Source organism: Henckelia pumila, chromosome 3 (assembly GCF_033568475.1).
Source record: "Henckelia pumila isolate YLH828 chromosome 3, ASM3356847v2, whole genome shotgun sequence".
In the NCBI taxonomy this organism is placed as follows: Eukaryota; Viridiplantae; Streptophyta; class Magnoliopsida; order Lamiales; family Gesneriaceae; genus Henckelia; species Henckelia pumila.
Window position 1 is genome coordinate 199959973 of NC_133122.1, and position 7132 is coordinate 199967104.

General features: G+C 27.6%; 1 non-coding gene across 1 annotated transcript; it reads right to left on the reverse strand.

Moving 5' to 3' along the window:
- Window positions 1–373: 373 nt before the first annotated feature.
- Window positions 374–484, reverse strand: LOC140894181 (small nucleolar RNA R71). The gene has a single exon (XR_012153727.1). It is a non-coding gene; the product is annotated as a small nucleolar RNA R71 (small nucleolar RNA).
- Window positions 485–7132: the final 6648 nt, after the last annotated feature.

Here is a 7132-nt window from a genome sequence, read left to right on the forward strand (position 1 = left end):
TTCGTCAAGAACATGAACAACCAAGAACACTTAGGCACCATATGAATTCAATAAGAACTAGTACACCATCTTGTTTAGTTTTTCCTCCTGATGCATCTAATTTCAATTTTAAGCCACAAGTCATTCAACTTTTACCAAATTTTCATGGCTTAGATTCTGAAAATCCATATTTGCATTTAAGAGAATTTGAGGAGGTTTGCAACACTTATAATGATCAAAATTGTAGCATGGATACTGTTCGATTAAAGCTTTTCCCTTTTTCCTTAAAAGATAAAACTAAAACATGGTTGCAAAATTTGAGATCAAGTTCAATAAGATCATGGGAAGAAATGCAACAACAATTTCTAAAAAAGTTTTTTCCTTCCCATAGAACAAACTCTTTTAAAAGACAAATTACAACTTTTTCTCAAAAACAAGGGGAAACATTTTATCAATGTTTGGATAGATATAAAGAGTTACTTAATACATGCCCACATCATGGTTTTGAAATATGGAGGATAGTTTCTTACTTTTATGAAGGTTTAATACCTAAAGATAGGCAAATGATAGAATTCATGTGTAATGGAACTTTTGAAGATAAAAACCCAAATGAAGCTATAGAATATTTGGAGTCATTAGTAGAAAATGCTCAAAATTGGGATAATATAGGCTCAATTGAACCACCAAGTAAAACCAATAATTCAACAAATGGGGGTGGAATTTATCATCTTAAAGATGATGTAGATGTTCAAGCTAAACTTGCATCTTTAGCAAGAAAAATCGAGTCATTAGAAATGAAAAATAGTGATCAATTAAAAAGTGTTCAAGAAATTGTTTGTCATATATGTGACACACATGATCATCTTACAAAAAATTGTCCTACTTTGCCTTCATTTAAAGAATGTCTCCATGAACAAGCCAATTATGTTAACAATTTTAAAAAACCAACATTAGATCCTTTTTCACAAACATATAATCCTGGTTGGAGAAATCATCCTAATTTTAGTTGGAGGAACGATAATAATGCACAACCTTCACAACAACCTTTTCACAATAACCAAAGTCATCAAGGTTATGCTCCTTATATCCCACCTCCAAGAAAACATTTTAAGGATGAAATTCATGCATACATTCAAAAGCAAGAGTCTATCAATATTCAAAACATTCAATCTATGAATGATTTGAAAGAAACTCTTGCAAAATTTGCATCTGCACTTAATATTCATGAAAAAAGAAAATTTCCATCTCAACCACAACCTAATCCTAAAAATCAAAATCAAGAAAAATTTGATCAAGTAAAATCTGTTATTGCTCTTAGAAGTGGTAAAATAGTTAATGATCCATATAGTGATGAAAACAAAGATCAGTCAAACTCAAAGAGTAAGGATGAAAATCTTGATACTTTCGAGAAAGATGATACTTTGAGTCCTAAGATTAAGAAAGTTGATGATAAATTATCTGAAATAATATGTGAGTCAAATAAACATGTTCCTTTCCCTCATTCATTAGTTAATAATAATAAAAAAAAATGATTTTGATATTTATGAAGTTTTTAAACAAGTAAAAATAAATATTCCATTATTAGATGCTATTAAACAAGTGCCTTCTTATGCAAAGTTTTTAAAAGATTTATGTACTGTGAAAAGACAATTGCATGTAAAGAAGAAAGCATTCTTAACGGAGCAAGTAAGCTCTATTATTCAAAATAATTCTAACTTGAAATATAAAGATCCCGGTTGTCCAACAATTTCATGTATTATTGGAAAAAATAAAATTAAAAAATCTTTGTTAGATTTGGGAGCAAGTGTGAATTTAATTCCTTATTCAGTTTATGAAAAGCTTAAGTTGGGAGATTTAAAACCTACATCTGTTACTCTTTTACTAGCCGATAGGTCAATCAAAATACCTAGAGGTATTGTAGAAGATGTATTATTTCAAGTCGATAAATTCATATATCCCGTGGATTTTACTGTCTTGGATACACAACGAATAGAAGTACATAACGAAATTCCAGTAATATTGGGACGTCCATTTCTAGCAACTTCAAATGCTTTAATTAATTGTCGAAATGGAATAATGAAATTGTCTTTTGGAAATATGACTTTAGAACTTAATGTGTTCAATTTATGTAAACAACCAAGTATTAATGAAGATGAAGATGATAATGCAATAGAAACAATCGTGGAAGAAAATATACACCAAGAAAACTTAAATCAACAATCTGAAGTTTGTTTAGTGGAAAGTTTTGATTCAAAAAATGTTTTTAAATCAAAGTTATTTGAAGAAATTAATGAACTTGAAGAAGTAAAAGAAAATGATCATCCAAAACTTGAATTAAAACCCTTACCAATAGAACTAAAATATGCTTTTCTTGGTGAAAATCAAACATATCCTATTGTAATATCTTCTACCCTCTTACCAAAACAAGAAGAAGATTTAATAACACTACTTAAAAAACACAAAAATGCAATTGGATGGACTTTGCAAGATATAAAAGGTATAAATCCTTTAATCTGCACACATAGAATTCACTTAGAAGAAAATGCTAAAACATATCAAAAACCACAAAGAAGATTAAATCCACACATGAAAGAAGTTGTTAAAAATGAAGTTTTAAAACTATTAGATGCCAGAATTATTTATCCAATCTCGGATAGTAAATGGGTAAGTCCAACACAAATAGTACCAAAAAAATCAGGCATCATTGTTATAAAAAATGAAAAGGGATAATTATTACAAGCTAGGATTCCATCTATTTGGCGTATGTGCATTGATTATAGAAAATTAAATGATTCAACTAGAAAAGATCACTTTCCGTTACCATTTTTAGATCAAATTTTAGAAAAAGTGGCAGGTAATCCTTATTATTGTTTTCTTGATGGGTATTCGGGGTATTATCAAATACCAATATCATTAGAAGATCAAGAAAAAGATACTTTCACTTGTCCGTTCGGAACTTTTGCTTTTAAAAGAATGCCATTTGGTTTATGTAATGCCCCGGCTACTTTTCAAATATGCATGCTAAGTATTTTTAGTGACATGATTGAAGAATTTGTGAAAGTTTTTATGGATGATATAACTATTTTTGGAAACACATTTGAAAACTGTCTTAAAAATTTGGAAGAAGTTTTAAAAATATGTGAAGAAAAAAATCTTGTTTTAAATTGGAAAAAATGTCACTACATGGTTAAATCCGGAATTGTGTTAGGGCATGTCATATCTGAAAAAGGAATTGAAGTTAATAAAGCTAAGGTTGATGTTATTGCTAATTTACCATCACCAAACACGATCAAAGAAATTCGATCATTTTTGGGTCATGCGGGATTTTATAGAAGATTTATAAAATTTTTTTGCATAATATCGAAACCAATTTCAAATCTTTTAACAAAAGATGCACAATTTGAATGGACTCAAGAATGTGAAACTGCTTTTAAAAAGATAATTAATCTTTTAACTACATCACGTATTTTACAACCTCCTGATTGGTCTTTACCATTTGAATTAATATGTGATGCAAGTGATTATGCTGTAGGAGCCGCGTTAGGACAAAGAAAAGAAGGTAAACCTTATGTGATCTATTATGCAAGTAGAACCTTAAATAGTGCTCAAATCAATTATTCAACAACTAAAAAAGAATTACTTTCAGTAGTGCTTGCATTAGATAAATTTTGATCCTATTTAATTGGTTCTACTACTATTGTTTATACTGATCATTCTGCCATAAAATATTTATCAAATAAACAAGATGTTAAGCCGAGATTAATAAGATGGATTTTGTTGTTACAAGAATTTGATCTTGTAATAAAAGATAAAAAAGGAAAAGAAAATTTAGTAGCCGATCATTTATCAAGAATAATTTCTGAATCATCTCAAAATAAAATACCAATAAATGAAAATTTTTCGGATGATCAACTATTTTATGCTACTATTATGCCTTGGTTTGCTAATATTGTAAATTTTCTTGTGACAAATAAAATGCCTTCTCATTGGAGTTCACGAGATAAAAATAAATTCTTGAAAGAGGTCAAAAAATTTTATTGGGGTGATCCTTATTTGTTTAAGTATTGTCCTGATCAAATTTTTCGACGATGCATACCCGACAATGAGTTAAGTAGTGTCATTAAATTTTGTCATTCTGAGGCATGTGGAGGTCATTTTTCGTCAAAGAAAACAACTGCAAAAATATTTCAATGTGGATTTTATTGGCCTTCTTTATTCAAAGATACACATTAATTTTGCAAATCTTGTGAAAATTGTCAGAAAATGGGTTCAATTTCAAAACGAAACATGATGCCTTTAAATCCAATCATGATTATTGAAATATTTGACAGTTGGGGAATAGATTTTATGGGTCCATTTCCATTATCTTTTGGATTCACTTATATTTTAGTGGCTGTCGATTATGTTTCAAAATGGATTGAAGCAATTGCATGTAGAACTAATGATCATAAAGTTGTGATAAAATTTTTGAAAGAAAATATTTTTAGTCGATTTGGAATACCTAGAGCTATAATCAGTGATGTGGGAAGTCATTTTATAAATAAATCATTTTCTTCGTTGTTAAGAAAATATGGTATTATACATAAAGTTTCTACTCCATATCACCCTCAAACGAATGGTCAGGTTGAACTTGCAAATAAAGAAATAAAACAAATTTTGGAAAAAACAGTCAATCCAAATCGAAAAGATTGGTCAATAAATAATTATCAATGTAATAGATTGGTCAGGTTTGAAGTTTGATTGTAAAGATGTAGAGTATTAATATCTCTACTATAATTATCAATGTAATAGATTTACCTCATAAAAAATAAACAAATAAATAAACTTTGAAAAAAAAATATGTTACATTTTCAAAGTTTATTGGAGGTATTTGGTTATGTAAAAACAATTTTGCAGCCAAACAAAAAAGAGAAAAATAGAAAAAAGAAAAAAAAATAAAAATAAAAACAAAATGGGTTTATTCTTTGTAAATTATCCTATCTTATTTTCAATATTAGGTTATTTGATTGTTTGCTTTACATATTAACCATTTTCAATGAGTGTATAATTTTCTTCCAACTTCATTAGTGAAAACCAGTTATATATATATATAAAAAAAAAAATCATAACCCGAGAGAATATGGAGTTGAGACTTTTACATTAAAATTCCTTAAGATATACATGTTATGAAAAGGATTTCTATTATCATTTTGATTATATTATTCTCAAAGTTTTTAGAAAATATTTATATAAAAAATTATATATATTTAATATTTTGATATTGTGTGAAATATATATGTATACCCCATCCAATTATATATTAATATATTAGTTGATATCAAGATTTATAAATAAACATATGATCTTCTTACAAGTATGTTTTAAAATTTCAAAGTTTGCAAATTTGAATATATATATTAAGGAATAAAAATCTAACTTGTGATTTTATAAAATTTTATTACTAAGGGACTAGTAATTAGCCAGTTTGGGGGTGTGATTAAACTTAAAATTTGTAATTATTTATATGTTAAAAAGTTTGTTTTAAAATTAAAGTTTAATTAAAATTATGAAGTTGTATTATTTTAGTGTTATGTGTTTATATTTAAATATTTTACTAAAATGTTGTATTTTACGGTTTGCGCAGGTTTGGTAAAAATAAAATTACTCAAGCTACAGAGGTCATAATTGAGTAATCTCAAATCCTGTAGAATCACAAAAGAGGCATCTTCAACTTTATAGAAGACAAGAAATTCCAACAACTTCATTAAGATGATCAAAATAATCAAACATCAAAATGGAGACAGATTTACTTTTACTATGACCAGCTTAGAGTACAAATATCATAAGTATTTCCTATTTTATCCAAAAGGGGTGAATGAGTTGTCAAAACACATTTACAGACAAAGGGCTACGTGTTATATGTTTTGTGCAGAAGCCAAATCGGAAGTCTAAGGCATCAAACATGCCAATTAAAGTTGGGTCAATGTATTGACATTCAAGGAGACAAGCACCCACCAACTTTACTATTTCATATTTAATGAGTCTTAGACCCTTGCTTTAATTTGGACTATAAATATATGTGTTGTATAAGCTTTTTAGTGTGCAAGAGTGTAGAGAATTCCTCATTTGTAAAATAAATATTGTGTGTGTGAGAATAAAAGTTTGAGTGTGCAAGTTTCTCAAGTTCAAGTATGAAATTTCTTTTATCTTTATTCTTGAGTTTCATGTTCATGGAAAACTAAATCTTTTTATGTCAAGGTGAAAAGGTTTCATTGTTGGTCAAGTAAGATTGTTTATATTTTGTATATTCTTTACTTTTCTATTTTTATTTTTACTAATTGATCTTTATTTGTAGGTATAATTTTGGATGATTTGTTGTTATCTATTTACATCAAATGTTTGGTACCTTGAATGTGGTTACCTTGATTTGTTGTCAAATATGATACAATAAATACTACAATAATTATATACTATAAATATATGTATCTATTTATAATAAAGTCATATATATTATTTAGACGATAGCGTGACTCTGTCGGTTGTTCTAAATAATATATTGTGATTTGAACTAACTTTTACTTTTCGCAACTAACTTTTACTTTTCGCAACTAACATTTACTTTTCGCAACTAACATTTACCTTTCCGCAACTAACATTTACTTTCTCGCATCTAACATTTACTTTTCTGCATCTAACATATAAAAGGTCATATATTTTATTTAGACAATAGCGTGGCTCTGCCGGTTGTTCTAAATGAAATATTGTGATTTGATCTAACATTTAATTTTATGTCAATTTATATTTATTCATTTATATATATTATGGGTACTATGTATTAAATATCGGTTAATCTGATATTAATATAGTGGGAACTATATTATATGATATATTTGTATAAATATTTAATTATTCTCTTATGTTTATTTTTATTTTAGTTTCTTTTATTTATTTTTGTTAAGCAATCTTAAATAAACCAACAATGAACCTTTGAAGCCTTGAGAATTTTATAATTTGTGTATTTGAAGTTTTATAATAATATGTTCATCTATAATATATAATTGCTAAAATTAAACTTACAACATCCTCTCCGTGGATCGATCTCGTACTCACGAGTATATTACTTGCAGACAACCTACACTTGGGTGAATTACAATTTGAGTTGTAGCACTGTTCC